Source organism: Labeo rohita, chromosome 4 (genome assembly GCF_022985175.1).
Source record: "Labeo rohita strain BAU-BD-2019 chromosome 4, IGBB_LRoh.1.0, whole genome shotgun sequence".
NCBI lineage: Eukaryota > Metazoa > Chordata > Actinopteri > Cypriniformes > Cyprinidae > Labeo > Labeo rohita.
The window spans coordinates 41,453,592-41,470,697 of record NC_066872.1 but is presented as its reverse complement, the minus strand read 5'-3'; the positions used below and the strand labels follow the sequence as shown (position 1 = coordinate 41,470,697).

Here is a 17,106-nt window from a genome sequence, read left to right as displayed (position 1 = left end):
GGTAAATAAAATAAAAGATGGCACTTCACATTGCTGTTCCTCATCTCTACTCGTCTCTTCAGCAAATGAAACGACTGTTATTGTTTTCTTATTAGTGTATTTAAGAGACTCGATAAACAAAACAAACTCCGTCAACTTCTAATAACTGTATTGTTTACCCAGCAGGTGGACATGACGTCACGTGGGGTCGCAGTACGCCAAAAAATAACAACATGCACGTCCGCGTAAGTGCCTCCCCGCATTCTAATAAGCTAGTCCCCCCCAAAACTCGGCCGATACATTGCGATGTATTGAATCGAGATACAAAAAAACAAGCCGCCGCTTCGCGTTGCGCGTCATGCGAGCGCATTCAAACAGGAGTCGGTGTTACTCGGGCGTTTTTTTTACTGTTGCATCGGTAATAACAGCAGCACACTGACTGAAGACAGCAGCGTCTTGCGACTCAGAGCGGAGGAATATCAACAGCGTTTGTTTTTAGCGCTTTTTATAAACCGCCGACTCGTAAACACGCCAAACTTTGCATCCGCGGAGGAGATACATCCACTTCTTTTGGTGAGTTTTAACGTTTGTGCCTTTTTGTACGAGTTTGAGTTGACTGAGAAGTTGCAGATGGGTTGTTTAGTGCTTGTCGGATGGTTTATTTGTTGTTTTGACAGTGTTTGTGTTGTTTGAGAGTTTGAGAGACGTCGGTACTGTGATTCTGTCGTTATAAACAATAAACATCCAGTGACAGTTTTGGCTTGTTAGATTATTAGACGTCTTTTTGTGCTCAGCAACTTTTGTTGTGTTTATAGCAGTGTTTATTTGAGCGTTTTAGTTTTAAAACAACCTGTGTGAAACGTTAACGTGCATTACTTTGTTATTGATGATAATAACAACACAATTTCCGTCTATTTAACAGTAAACGATTTTAGTTAGTGGATTAAACGGCATAAACTGTAAATATGTTGAAGTGTACTCGATGTATAATTGATTTTACTACGTTTACAGTTTGTACAGTTATACTCAAATGATTATGAGTGTTTAATAGGTTTATAGTTTACATTTTTGGTACGTTTTAAAAAAATTAAATTAGGTAATTTATTCATTTTAACACACTGCTGGAGTTCAGTAATTTAGTTTTGATGTATTTTAGAGCTTTGTGATTTTGCATTAAATTTAGTATTGTCAGATACTAAATACTAACTATACTAATATCTAATATATATATATATATATATATATATATATATATATATATGTATGTATGTATATATTAGATTTTATTATTATTATTATTATTATTAAGGTTAACATTAATCTTACCGTGGTTGCTTGCTCCATTTCCATAATCCAGAGTGAATTCTTCATTGGTTTAGTGCTGCTCATAGGAGCAGTGAGTGTCAGGACAGTAAGGTTGATGTATTGGAGTGTTAATGGACAGCACTCCTCTTAAGACTCAGCCACATCTACTGCCAGAGCAGTTTCAGTGGATTCAAGGGATCTGGGACTAAATCAATAGGGTGACTTTTTTTTTTTTTTTTTTTTTTTTTTTTTTTAAAACAAGGTGTATAGTATTACAGCTTCTGTGGTGGCTGTGATTAGCTCTGAGAGTTCTGGTTGCAGAAGCACCTCAGTTTCACTCGGGCAGCTGTGCAGGTGAAGTGCAGGTGTGCATCATGGCGCTTCGTCACTCGACGCCGTGTCGCTTCAAAGAGGCCGTAATAGCAGTAGTAAAATTTCAAACACACACACATTCACACACACACCTCGGCAGCTCCAGACGTGCTCTGTAACGTGAAGCCCGGCCCTTTGTTAGCCCCACGCAGTTCTTCCCAGGTGATTTTAATTAGCAGTGTTTCAATGAGCGTGATGTTTCACGTACGACACGTGGAGGGAGGGAGGCACGGCTGACCCGCGACAGGAAAGAGGGGCCTAAATTCGAATTATCCTGATGTTTTTGTAGTCGCAGCCTGATTACGGCATTCATCATCGGCTGGGGTGTGTGCAACACACTGCTTTGCGTTAAAAGAAAAAGACACATCCTTTTAAGATTAATGTGTGTGCACTGAGGAAAATAAAATCATTCGTCTGAGTTAAGATGCCACGGCGAGCTGAATATTCGTATTGAGAGTAATGTGGGTGGGACTGTTTCATTGTTCGAGAGTTTAATTCTCTCATATGGTGGTGTCTAATACAAAATACACACCTGAACTTAAACTTAAGGTGTTTTTTGAGAAATTCTCAATCAGTCATGTTATCCCAATTATTGAAGTGTTACCCCGTGTGTTTTAATATACATCCCTAAACAGGGTCATAAAACTCTAATGGCAATTAAGCTGAAAAGCCTTCTGTTTGTATCCATGTTAACTTCACAGAAATGTTTCCATGACAACCTTCATGCACGTTAAGGCAACGAGAGGTGATCAAGTCTTTTTTTTTTTTTTTCTCTCTCTTTCTTTTTTCCCCCCTCCCTTTCCTTTTCTCTCGCAAGAGTGGAATTTGTGTTGACAGTTCTGGCCTTTAATGGCACTTTGGTGCCGCGTGAAAGTATTTGTTTACCGGGATCATATGCTGCTAGCTGTCAGCCTCACAGAGATTGACTTCTCCAGATAAAAGACTGTATTACATGCTTAAGAGGTCTTATGTGCTGTAATTATCCACATCATCCTAATGACGTTTGGTGTGCTTCAGTAACTAACTCAGAGAGTGGCTCCTCTGAGGTCACCTATTAGAAATACAAAATGCTTTTGAGTGTCAGTAATGAGAATTTTATGCTTATTTTAATGTATTGGCTGAGGTTGCAATGCTTTAGACCTTTCATATGATATTTTTTTCCCCCTTAAACATGGTGTGTAATCCCCAGCTGTACAGTCTTTTGACTCTGACGGCGCTCTCTTTCACATGAACGCTATCACATGACCTTTATGGAGAGGTATTAAAAATCACCCATAAGCATCTTATCTTACTACAAATGCCCTTGAAATTATTAATTGTATGCTTAGCTGATATTATCAGTGCTGATATGTTTTGTCATAGTTTTTTTTTTTCCAATTTGAAGGCATGACAGCCTCTTGTTGGCTGAAGGCACTGATTTATTGAGCGTTTTAGTCTCTGGTTGACTTAAAACCCCAGTCGTCGTGGATGAAGGGGGGCGTCATTTGTAGTAAACGGCAAGGTCAGCCCCGCTCGGACCAAACTTGCCCGTGGCCTGTGACGAGAGGAAGTGTGGAAGTCGACTCGATGCTTGTTTGTGTGATGCTGTTTACGCCAGGTTTAGTTTCTGCAGTTATGCAGCATGTTTTCTTTTTTTTTTAATTTATTAAATTTTTTTCGCACAAATAATTTGGTTATTTAAAAAATGCATTTTTCAAAATGTTTCAAAATATTTGTAAAAGTTATATTATTTAAAAAAAAGATCATGTATATATATATATATATATATATATAAAACAATAATAAAACATAGATGCTGTCTGTACAGTAGCTGTAAGTGGAATCTCTGAGGACAATTCTGTTAGCAAGAGAGAAAAAATCTGTTTATTTGAAACACGTTGTGGAAAAACAGAGGATTTGTGACAGTAACGTCTCCTGACAGGCGTATTAGGCTGCAGAAAGAGCATCGGGCCTGAGGCTGCGGGCATATGGTGCTGCCTTCTGCTGGCATCGCTCTAGAACAAGTTGCAACACTGTGGCAGGGTCACGACGGGCTCAGGTTTGTTCCTCCTGCCCTCTCTAAATAATAACAGGGCAAATTAATGCTCCCTTTGTCTTTGACAAGGGCAGAGTGAATATTTTTAGTTCGACTCTTTGGCCCGAATTGTTGTTTTCTTGGATTTGCTTCGTGTTGTTGTTATTGTTGAGTTACTGAGCTGACGTTGTGAGTTAATGTGTTTGACCTTCATGTTTCTCTATTGTTTTAAAGGAATGCCTGATTGCTGTGCTTGACATTTAATTTGTATAACAAAGTATTTTTTTATGCTTACAAAAGTACATGTTTTTTCCATATGGTAACAGTAATACAAGGATTTTCTTGAAACTGTTTTGTTTTTGTGGACATGTACCATGGTACAAGTGTGAGTTGCATGTAAAACATGTTTTTTTTGTAAAAATGAGTGCATACAATTCACATTTTATCATTAGTATTAATGCTTTGTAAATTTAGAATGTATATGTGACCCTGGACCACAAAACCGGTCATAAGGGTCAATTTTTTTAAATTAAGTTTTATACATCATCTGAAAGCTGAATAAATAAGTCTTCCATTGATTTATGGTTTGTTAGGATAGAAGAATATTTAGCTGAGATACAACTATTTGCAAAATCTGGAATCTGAGGCAGGAAAAAAAATAATAAATCTAAATATTGAGAAAATTGCTATTAAAGTTGTCCAAATGAAGTTCTTAGCAATGCATATTACCAACCAAAAAGTACGTTTTTATATATTTATGGTAGGAAATTTACAAAATATCTTCATGGAACATGATCTTTACTTTAGTATCCTAATGATTTTTGGCATAAAAGAAAAATTGATTATTTTAACCCATACAATGTATTTTTGGCTACTGCTACAAATATACCCATGCTACTTAAGAGTGGTTTTGTGGTCCAGGGTCACATATAAATTATGTTTATGATAATCATTCAGCACCATGGTGTATATCAAAATACCACGTTATCACCAACTTTTTACCATGTTGACACCTGTTTTATGTAAAATTCAGATTTTATTATTATTAATATCAATATTTTATTGTCAGTCAGAATTTAAGCTTATATGCATCATGAATATGGTAATCATGCAGTACCATGATAATTAATTATTAAAGTATAATACCATCATTGTACCATGGTACCACTAAAGTAGCTTTTTTGTAAGGGTTAGTGTAGAATAATTAGATTTTATTATTAATATTGATATTATTTTATTATTTTTTGACATATTTAGCCTAAATCAATGAATATGTTAATCATTTAGTAAAATACTACAGTATTTCCTTCTGGTTTCATCACTATACCACAGTATTGCAGTCATTTTTGTAAGGTGTTTGTGTTGATTAATCAGATTTTATATTCTATCCTCTATTTATCTAACACTAATATGTGACCCTGGACCACAAAACCAGTCATAAGGGTCAGTTTTTTAAATTTATATATTTGAAAGCTGAATAAATAAGCTTTCCATTGATGGATCGTTTGTTAGGATAGGACAATATTTGCCCAAGATACAACTATTTGAAAATCTGGAATCTGAGGGTGGAAAAAAATCTAAATATTGAGAAAATCACCTTTAAAGTTGTCCAGATGAAGTTTTGATACATTTACGTTAGAAAATTTACAAAATATCATCATGGAACATGATTTTTACTTAATATCCTAATGATTTTTGGCATAAAAGAAAATGTATCATTTTGACCAATACAATGTATTTTTGGCTATTGCTACAAATATACTGATGCTACTTATGACTGGTTTTGTGGTCCAGGGTCACATATGTAGCACAATTTAATAGGAATCAATACTGAAACACAAGCATCCTTTCTGAAGTGTAGCTCTGACTCTGAGTATGTGTTCAGGGGCCTGTGGGAATGTGCCATTGTTGTGTTTGGTGCTCAGAGATGTCTTTTAGACAGTGGAGGGTTAATTATACTCCTCCTGACTCCCTCTTTGTCTTTGATAGGGCCACTTACAGCATATGGCCACAGCAATACAATAGTTTATTTTTATGATATTTGATGAGTGGTTTTTAATTTAGATTGTCACTTCTGGCAACCAGCAGGGCAGATGGTGTAGATTTGAATGCCCATCAGAGCCTAAACACCCTCCAGGCAGCTGTTGCTAATAAACTTTTTTTCCCCCCCTTGTTTTTTCCCCCTCCGTTTTCCCCCACGCAACACGTTTTAGGTCAAGAGGAGTCAAACCTGTTACAACACCTGTTTCTGCATATGTAAATCTGTTGTTTTGTCATTTCATTAAACAAGAAAAAAAAGGCAGCAGTCCCTTGTGGTTGCAAATGCGACTGGCATCGAGCCCACTTGGCAGGGTGAAGACAGCGAGGGGAGGAGGGAAAGACACGTAAAAGACAACTGCGGTTTGTGTCGCACGACCGCAGGGCCATTGGATGCCGCTTCCATGCGAGGATGTTTTCTGAGCGGGAGAATACAGCCCCCCCCCCCTTGCTCCTTTTTTTTTTTTTTTTTTTTCTCCGGAAGTTGGAACCTGGCACTAGCGTGGCTGGCACACGCTCTCGTTCAACCCCCACCGCCGTATTCCCATTGCCCTCTCATCATGCCGTGTTGTCAGAGCTCTACTCCGAGCCACATGTGCCGGTCCCACGTGTGCGCTGCCTCTGGGGCTAATTGCCCCGGCCCCCCTCCGTAAACCACTGGTGCATGACGATTTTAACCTGAAATGCATCTTCTTACCCTCATATACATTCCCTTTCTCTCACCCACCTCACTTTTCCAGCCATTTCTGGGGTAAGTTCTAGGATTTGAGTTGTAATCCCATCTGTGTACGCAGGATGCAACAAATATGGCGTGAAATTAGAGGTTATTCCTCGGCTTTGAAGATTACTGTCATCGTTGTTGCAAACACAGCTTTGTACGCACCGTTCCAAGCGTCCATCTTACCTTGAGGTGCTGGGTGTTGGCCGTTGATCCACAAGCTACCCCGGGTTTGGCTCGGACGGCCTCCTGTTTGAGAGTCCCCGTCGCGTGTTAATCTCCCCGGGCTGCCGAGGTATCCTTCCTGTGGTTTAGCGCCTCTCCGCGAGGCTCTCCGGAGCGCCGCGCCATCCCTCTGTGATAGGGAAGTTCATTAGGGATGTGCCTTTGATGGGCCAGCTTTTCATGTGACGGCGCTCTCAAATACCTTGATGTAGAAGCTTAAGAAGCCATTGTGCCGCGAGCGCGTCTTATTTAGATCTGCATAGTAAATCGACCCGAGTAAATACGGGAAGAAGCAGATGGAAGCAAGGAGATAAGGCCCAGACGAACAATCGCATTTGTATTTTGTTATGATGTTGACAGCAGCTAAAATTCACTAATCTAGCGCCACTGATCTGCATTTCAAAGAAATCTCATTTAGCAGCAGGGAGGATAAAGTTCTTTTCATTGTGGTCGTGCTTCTTTTTTTTTTTTACTTGCATTCTTCGTTAATTTATCTGCCGCAGATTTAACGTTGGGCCGGGCGCGAGCATGCTGCATGTTGCAAAGGGGATCTTAAATACCCTGAAAGCGGTAACGTCTAGACTGTGAACCGGGGGTAATTACACGTCCGCTGATGAATGGAGGGAGTTTGAAGACTCATCTTTGTTCGGGGGGCCTGAATTGCTTGACTAGAGCTGATAAGGGCCGTTCGGCCCTCAGTCAAAATATATTACACTGGCTTCCACCTCCTAACACGGGAATGGTATTTACTTGAAAAGGTAAAAAATTATTGTGTACTGTAATCTGACTTGTTCGCATAATGTCCTCTTTCATCTGCACACCCAGCAGAGGGACCAGAGAGGTATTCCTGCCCTTGATTTGAAATAGTTTATCGCGACTTTGTAAATGTAAATATCAGACAGTGGCATTAGGACAACCTCTGTATAATTTGATAGTATTTAGAGATCTTGAATTGAAACGGGTACGGTATTGTGTAAACCCGTCACCACGGGGTCATGCGAACTAATAACATTGGAAAAGTCGATTTAAAAGGTGAGTTTTTACACTCCAAAAACGTTGCGGTATTAACACAAACTCGGAGGCAGTTGGAAATGAACGGGACATTAACGCTTTTCCGGAATGATTATTCTGAGCTTTTTATATCGCATTTCATTTCCAGAGTTTGTGTACACGTGCACGCGCACAAAAAGCACAGACAGAACAGTCTTAAATCTAATTTTGATAATAAATCTCTCATTCAAATGTTGACTGAGCTGGTGAGCTTAAATATACACTATTTGTGCTCCTAAACCGAACGCCATATACGTGCATGTGTAATTGGGCGCGGAAGATGTGTATCTTAATACTCGGGCTAATAGACAGTTTGTGCTATTTCCTCCAAACACTCAGTCTCAGTTTGTAACACCTCCTCAAACACAGGCGGTTAAAGTAGTGGCGGGTTTGTGTTTGCAGAAACGCTCTCCTAAGCAAACCCCCTCCTCTTTTTGTACAGTTCAGGGAGCACATTCCACGGGATCCTGAAGTTGTTAGTTGCCTACAGGGGTCTTTGGAATTCTGGGACAGAGAATCCGAAGCCATTCGGCTGGTTTGTGTGTGTGTGTGTCCCATACTGTAGCTTCATAACTGTACTTTTCAAAAAAAAAGAAGAAATATGTTACAACTTGCAGTTTTTTTCAAAAATGAGGTGAACTGAGCTGCACACGCTCATTTAGTCGAACATATCTGTGAGTGTCAGCAAAAAAAACGGCAGAAGCCTCGATGGAAAGTTTGATTTATGCTCGGTTAGTTTTAACCTGCCAGGCATGGCAAGCTGTTTCGAGGGCTAAACATTTTCCCTCATTTCTGACGCATATTATTATTCTGGGTGTGAATTGTGTCAGTCTGAATGAAACGCAAACGAAGGTATCGACGTGCGTTTAAAAATTTACAACTGAAAAATTTGCTTTCTGAATAAGGCATAATATCTTTTTTTGTTTGTTTTCTGACAGATTCTCTCATACTTGGACTCAGCTCTCCCAAACAAACGGACATCAACTGAAAGTTTCCCCTCAGGGTAAGATCGAAAAACACAGCTTCTCTTGTACTTCTGTCAACACTTTCATCTTTTTGGCAGATGCACTCTTTGAAAACGAGATAAAAAACTAGAGCGTGATCGTACGCAACTGCGGCACATTGACGTGAAACGAGCCCACATCCAGTTATTTGATTGACCTGTCGTATTGATGGACTGTGACAGACTTTGTTGTAATTATTTTGCCGTGGAGATGAAAAACGCTCGCGTGACACAAACAGTAAACCTTGTCTGTCATTGCACACTCCCTAAATATCACTAATAACATGCTTACGCTGTCATTTTTTGCTGTTTTGCCACCTTTAAAGGTAATATGCAAAAAAATGCATGCCTCAAGGAAAAAAAATATGTATGTTTACACATTTCCCTTTTCTGTGTCGGTCAGGATGAGACCTGGTATGGCCGTTGCTCATAGCTCAGCAGGAGTACTCTGAAACCAAGGCGAAAGCGGTGAGTAAAAGCAATCTTTAAAGTGCTAATTTGCATGTTCGGTCTGTCTGTCTCGGCCATAATTGATATGTCCTCTCAAAAATCACTTCCATTATATATTCCATCAACCACATCCTGAGAGGAGCGTTAATAACGAAGAGTCCGGGGACCTCTTAAAGATTCTTGATGCATCATGATAGTCGAGAGAGTCCACTTAGTTTCCGACGGCCTCGACGGTTGTGAGGTTTCACGTTAAAGGCGGTTGAAGTCAAGATAAATGTATTGTGGTTCATAAACTAGCAGGTGAAGGTTTCAAGCGTGTTGTCCGGCTCTCTCTGGCCCTCCATTGAAGCCCTGATGATGGTTTTGTCACCAAGTAAGTGAAAAATGTGCATAAGGAATCCCACCGTCTGTGAGAATGTGACCGCTGATTAGCGATGTAGACATTGCCAGACAGGCGGCTACAGTTGCGAAGGGTAAATGAGAGAAACCTGCATCTATTCAAGGCAGATAGGTCACATCTGATAGACATTTGTTGACTTTTTAGGGATCTTGATATTAGCTATTGTAGGTACTCAGTTGTTATTACAATTTATGTTCTAAAGGGATAAAAATGGGGTCAAAAATGAAAGACTGTGGGAAATGTTAAAAAATGTACTGGCCAATCTATTGCATATAATGAATGGGAAGTAGGATTTGAGGTTGAGGTCTATAATGACAAAAAAGCACTACAAAAATATTATAAAACTAGTGCTCTTTCTCTGTATTCCAAGCAGATTTAATTATTCAGTATCTTTTTGCAACAAACAGATCAACAGTTGTCTATTAAAATGGTATGCATTTAGATGCAACATGTAAAGTTTAATCATGAAGGAAGTTTATTTAAATATGTAAAACTGTGAATGAATTGTGCAACCTGTATCCTCATTTATTTATATGGAAAAGAGTCGAAAGTACATTTAGGAACATTTTTCCATTTGAGTTCCAAGGAAGAATGGTTTTGGAACAACTTAACGGTGAGTAAATGATGACTGAATTTTTGCCCATTTTTTGGTATAATGTCCCTTAAATAATTTGTGTACAAATAATGATTGAGAAAATGTGTTATGCTTCATTATGTAAAGGAAAAAAGCTTAAGGAGATAGGGAAACACCTAATCTATGGTTGATTTGGGATGAATCAGTCAATGCACTTGCATTAATATATCATTTTTTTATCTGTGCTGAGAAAGTTTCACATTGCGCTAGCAATAACAGCCCACGCTTTGCTGCCGATTTGCTAAACTCAGCGGAGTCCAGCGCTCAGCTTGGCTCTGTTGAAAAGCGTCCATCAGTGAGGCTATTCCAAGCCATTACTCTGCCTTTGAGGTGCGGGACTGATTAAAGTTTGCATTTGCTGAAGAGGTTGGGTGGCTTGGCTTCAGGCAGGGGCTGAAATCCCCAGAAGTCACTGCCTCACAAGGCTAAGCAAAACCCGGCTCCTCTCTCCCCACCTTAAAGAGATTTGAATATTAGTTTTTAATTTGACGAGTATCCACTTAAATCTTCAAAGATGAACTCTTAAAGCATATCTGTTCTGGAACAGAAGTCCTCTGATCAGTGCGTAAAAAAAAAAAAAAAAGTATAATTGCCGCCCAACTTCACACCGCCAATGCACACACATTATAAAATCTACAGCAATTAAGCATATCTAACCCGAGTTTAAAGACGAGGGATGGCGTTGCTCACTCTTCGCTTGGACGGCCTAGCGTGTTCTTCGCTTTGAAAATTGATTTCTTGTTCTAGTAGAGCGCCTGTCATTTCCATCTAAAATGGCTCGGAGAGAGCTCTTCCACTCCCCGGAGTCGAGAGTAGCCTCCATGGGGCTTTGCTCTGGACACTCGGAGCCGAGAGCTCGGAAGAATATCAAAGGAAACCGGGCTCCGTCTCCATTGGAAGCTCTCATTGTTGGGTTGATTTGGGATTGGAAAGGGAAGGTGGTTGGGGACGGAGATGAAGCGAAGCCCGGTTCCTCCTAATCTTTATCCCCCATTAACCCCCAGAACCCAAGCAGCTCCTGGGATCAGGTCACTGGTCAATCCCCCCATTTCGATCGAATATTTTAAACTTAAGACTTTTTATGATGGATGGAAAAAAAAAAAGTTCAGGCCATCAGAGGTTCATGGTTCTGGTCTTTCTCTTCGTCTTAAACTCTCTTCGCTTCATTGTTTTGTCTCCGTATTAGAAAGAAGGATTTTTTTTGGATTCTGCCCAACTTTCCATATTCCCGTTAAGCTTGGTTTGGGAAAGGGCTCATGAAGCCATGCTGTGAGCAAATTGGAGTTTGAGTAGCTCCTTGTCTTGCTCATTCACACATCTTTTATTCTAAAACGTGATAATAAGAGGTTTGCAAAGTAAACTCTGGCAATAACGGTGGCGCCTCCGTTCCCTCACTTCCAGTCATTCAGGTCCAGATAAAGCGAAAAGCTACATGCTAATCTTTCTCAGTGGCATCTAGACAGCTTTATTTACTTGCATCCCAAAAGACAGAAGGAAACAAATTGAGGCCGGTTTGAAAAATAGAGCAGGAGTTTGTGGAGAATGGACAGTTGCCCCAAGAATAGAGTTACAAAGGAGAGTCTGCCATCATTCCTGATAGAGGAGACAGACCGAGTCAATGAGGTTATTGATCCGGCAGGAGTGCTATGCTAATCAGCCGTCTGAATGGGCCGAGAGTGAGTGTCCTTCACTGCGACTTCTACTTGGTTTACTGGTCTTTTCAGTCTCTCGATACATGCGCAGCAAGTCTGATATGCAGAACTCTGATATGCAGTTCATTGTCTAGAAGCTAAAGCGCTGGAATGTTGTGAAACGAGACCCTCTTTTTGACATCAGAGTGGTCTGACACAAGTCTGACCCAGTCGGTCCAGGTGGCGGGAATTAGTCAGACGCTCTGCTTTCAGGTGATCGTGTCCAATGCATTGGTCTCACACCGTCTCGTCCCCCTGCATGTCGCCTGGAGTATATTTTGAACTCCCCGTGCGGTCACGAAATGGATCGCGGCGTAGAATAGTCATGGGTGGATTAGGAATGAATGGGCGCAGATTGAATATATGAGAATGTGGGTCCAATTACCAATTTCTGTCAATTTCGTTGTTAAGAATGTGTGTTAAACAACCACGAGTCAGATTAGAAACTTGTGTTCGGACAATTGTCACATCAACTCCAATTGAGTTGACTGAACTAGGATTATGACACGAAGCATGCGATGGAAGCTGCCATTGGTTTCTTGCAGCCAATTTATTTAGAGGCTTTGAACCAACTGAGTATGAAGGATTTCGGCCTCCTGTGGAGTTGTAAAACGCCTAGATTATGTGAATAATTGGCCACAAAAAGGATTCATTTAAATGTAAATTAGATTAAATTAGCTTAGTGTTATTTTTGTGTGTGTTTTATAAAATGTGATTCTTCTCACAAGAATTGCAGGATTTCAATGCATTTCTCACATTTGATATTTTATATAAACAGCTAATGTTATTTTCGTCGGAAGAAAGAAATCTTATACGTTAACAGAGTTCTCCCCCGCACTGCTTTGATAGCGCTGTTTTGAAATGCTTTCTCCATTTGAACGCTTTGTCTGGCTTCATTCACAGGAAAAGCATTACTACAAAAGATACAAGCCCACCGCTTTGTTCTTCACGATAATTTGATCGTGGCTTGAAAAGTGATCTTGCGGAAGGAGAGGTACTAGAGCCTGGAATTTGGCTTCCCCACCACAAACCGCAAGCCTGTACAATCAAACTGTGTCACGGTTACCTGCTTTGATAGATGGTGAAAGTGTTTGTTGTTGGGACGAGAGCAGCCCGATTCGGGTCACATGTCCGTCTCGGCCTGGAATGTGTGTGTCGGAGCAACCGTGCTGCCAAATCCAAGAGTCTCTGATTTCTCTCCATGGCGCGCGCTTCACTTTTGTAACCCTCTCTCATGAAAGCCGTGCCTCTGGGCCAATTCTGCGGTCACACTACCTGATTCTGAGGCTCGTGGAGTGATGTTTAGAGGTGAAGCCAGAGGGAGTCATGTGAGAGAGATTCCGTCTGCATAAACATGCCCTTCTTCTTCTACGAGAGACCAAACAGACAGGGCGTCCCTCAGCCCACCTCACCTGTGAAGGCTTTTCAAATCTGTTTCACTCTCCTTTCCTGTCTGTCTCCCTTTTCTTTTTCTCTTGTACTTCTCCAGCTGTTTCCTTCAAGTCTCGATAAATGAAACTCTCTGAAAGGAGATTCTTTTTCCATCGTTCAGGCTGGTGAGGAGGAATTGAGTCAAGCTCTACAGACAGCATTTGTGGCCTCATGTCGATTACTGCAGAAGAAAATTTAGTCTCAGTTTAAATTTTTTACAGGTAAAAATCTTTCACACAGTTGCTGGATTTGTTGGAATAAATGTGAAATTTGGAATTTGAGTTTGAATTTGAGAATTTGAAAATTTGAAAATTAGAACTTGAAATTTGAATTGAGATCCAGAATTGCAATTTGATTTGAATTTTAATCTAAGGAAGCAGCATAAAATGAACTGAAATTCACAGAAATTCATGTCACTGTTATTTTTTTGTAGAAAAGCCAAGAATTTTGATTTAACAGCTTTGTTTAAAAGTTTGTGTAAAAAGACAGATTGCTGTAATTGTGATTTTTGTGTGTTTGTCCTTGCCCTTAAGTAAATTAAGCTCTCAGAGAGCAGATTCTTTTTCCATTATTCAGGCTTGCTCACTTTGTGAAATTATAGCCACTAATTCAGTTGCTGGGTTTGTTGGAATAAATTTAAATTTGAACTTGAAATTTGAATTTGAATTTGAATTTGAAAATTTTAATTTGAATTGAGATCCAAAATTCAATTTTAAGCAGCATAAAAATTCCTGTAACTAACTTTTTGTAGAAAAGCCAAGACAGAATGTCGGTTTAACAGCTTTGTTAACAGTTTGTTTAAAAAGCCAGATGCTTTGCCGTAATTATGATTTTTGTGTTTGTGTGTTTTTATAAATTGGGCGATGATCTGAGTTTGAATTTTTGTTTAAATCCAAATGAATTCCACAGATGTTGTTGATCGACTTTCATGTAAGTAAAATTTGTTTTGTTTAGTCTTCATCTTCACTTTTCTCGTCCCGTTCCGCTGCTTTTCCATTTGTTTTCTCCTAATATTTCTCTCCTGCTTTCTCCAAACCTATTTTCATCACTTAATTCCCTTTCTTTCATTCATAGCTTTGCTCCCCCTGTTATTAGATGACTTTCTCTTTCTCTCTCTCTGTCTTGCCTGTCTGCGGCATGTTGCACCACACACACTTACACACACACAGAGCTGGATGCAGACTGACAGTGCTGCCACAGGACTGATTGAAACTCGTGTCTCAAAGTTGCTAATGCTCACTGAACCATTTTATTGAAGATAAAGTAAATAAAATAGCTTGCCTTATGAGAATTCACTGAAATAGACCAGAATGATCTAGAAAACACACTCGCACACACGGTGAGCAGACGCTCCTCTGATTGGTTCATAGATTCCAGGCGAATGGCTGGGATGAGCTGTTTTCTAGAGGTATGGGAAGGCTAGGAATTTCACAAGTTCAATGTTTTTTGAGAGGCCCGAGAGAAAGCAAACGGCTCAATTTAAATCTCTTTCTAAGGAATGACTTTTATAAATAAACTTGAGGCATATACCTCAGTCGTTGCTGGCAGGTGATGTAATCCAGTGTTTCTGTTTACTTAGTTTTAAGTAGTTTTGAGGGACTTTACAGCTTGTTGGTACTACACAAGTCATATCATGAAAGGCGTGCGTTTTTCATGTTTCAGGCTGTCCACAGAAGGATTTTCACCACATAGTGTAGTTTTACAAAGTATAAAAATGACCCTGTTCACAGTCTTAGGTAAATTCTGGTATCTGGTATACGTCCACTTTTCATAATCCAGTCAATTCCTAAAATTAAATAAAGAGTGAAATGTAAATCACATTGTCACATAAGTAAAATGCATTGGAAATGCCATTACATATTGACTTTTAAACCTCTAACTGTACTACAGTTTAAATCTGAATTAGATAAGATGGTGAGAAGACGTCCTGACAGTGTTTTACAGTTAACAGAGACCACAGGCCTTGTCTCGGACCCAATTCGAGCAGGTTTGTCAGTCTTTTGACTGCATCTTGATCTGAATGAACAGCAAGTTTAAACACAGACGCTGAACAAAACGGGTCACATTCAATAAGATCCTTGTTCCCTTTCAACCTTGTGAAGAATCATCCACGTTCTCTATACATTTACATTTGTCCAAATTTCTATAAAAACCTCCACCCAGCGCAGCGTTCTTCCTCGGAAGATAAAGCCAGCGTTAGAATGTGATTCCCTTTGGCTTAGAGGAGGTATAGGTGTCACCCTAATACATTAGCATTGTCCTCCGTTATAAATATTCTGCCAGCCCTTCCTCAGTCGGCTGCCTCTGAATGCTGCCACTCGCCGCGTGTATTGTGGAGAGCGCCGGGCCGTTCTGAATCCACTCTGTCTGTCTTTTATCAAACATCCCGACGCTTTGATAGTTTCCTCATTTATTTAGTGAATAGTTGGAGAGGAAGAAAGAAAGAGAGAATGAAAGAAAAGAGTTTTTACATTATGTAAATGGCGGAGGGGGGAGTTCGTCTCTAATCTCTCGCACGCTCATCACGGCAGACGTTTGCATTCCGTGATACTGCCCTCCTGGAAACCATTGTTGGGATTTCTAGCCCCGTTCCAGCCCGGCTCAATGCCTTTTAGAGGATTTTAATACACACGCCTTTCCTCGCAACGACGTTTACAAGCCGCCGTTCAATAAAATCTCAAGTACCTCAGTGTTTCCTTTGACTGGTCGCAGGCAAAGCATGAAGTATTATGAATGATACAAGAACATAAGAGCGGGTTTGAGGGTGTCTGTGTGTGCTCGTGTTGTATAATGCACTAATGCACTCACACGCAGGGTCCAAAAATCACTTTTTACTGGATAGAGGGTGAATTCAGAAAGTTTACCACCCATTATTTCACACCGGCTGTGAAACTGTGCAACTTTAAAGTGTTCAAAACTTATGTTACTTCTGTAATCTAGTGTATTTATGAGTGAAATGGGGGGAAAAATGGAAAAATATTGATTAACAAATGGGGAGCAATAACTAAAATACTAGAAGTTTACCACTCAAAAAAGAAGTTTCTCACTCGCTGTGAAAATGTTTTTTGCATTATTTTTAATAAAAAAAAGTAAAGAATTTAGTTTGAAAAGCCGCCTGTTGAACAAACATAAAGAGGCATAGTGATTTTTATTTCTTTTGGTTTCATTTATGGTGCAAGAAATATTGCAATATTGAGTTTTGCAGAAACAAAAACCACCAAACTTAAATTCATTATAAATTTGTGGTTAGAGTAAATTGGAAATGTACCTTCTGTACAAAAAAAAAAAAAAATTTAGCTCTACTTTACTTTAAGATGATGAATAAAAAATTGCAGGTAAAAAACTTTAACACTTTGCAAAGGTATAGCCACTAATTCAGTTGCTGGATTTGTTGGAATAAATGTGAAATTTGGAATTTGAGTTTGAATTCGAAAATTTGAAAATTAGAATTTAAAATTTGAATTGAGATCCAGAATTGCAATTTGATTTGAATTTTAATCTAAGGAAGCAGCATAAAATTAACAGAAATTCACAGAAATTCATGTAACTGTTATTTTACTGCAAAAAAAAAAAAAAAAAAAAAATTTAGACTTTTAGAAAATTTTTTACACATAAAAATCTCGCACACTTTGTGAAATTATAGCCACTAATTCAGTTGCTGGATTTGTTGGAATAAAGTTAACTTTGAACTTAAATTTTTAATTTGAATTTGAAAATTTGAATTTGATTTGAATTGAGATCCCTAATTGCTATTTGAATTTTAATCTAAGGAAGCAGCATAAAAGATTTATGTTTTA

General features: G+C 39.3%; 1 protein-coding gene across 2 annotated transcripts in view; it reads left to right on the top strand.

Moving 5' to 3' along the window:
- Nucleotides 1-268: 268 nt before the first annotated feature.
- Nucleotides 269-17,106, top strand: part of foxp2 (forkhead box P2) — a 109,399-nt gene continuing 92,561 nt past the window's right edge. For both annotated transcript variants that reach the window (XM_051108399.1, XM_051108394.1), the window contains exons 1-3: nt 269-552; nt 8,639-8,703; nt 9,107-9,171. The gene's annotated coding sequence lies outside the window, so the exon portion shown is untranslated. The remainder of the gene's footprint in view (nt 553-8,638; nt 8,704-9,106; nt 9,172-17,106) is intronic.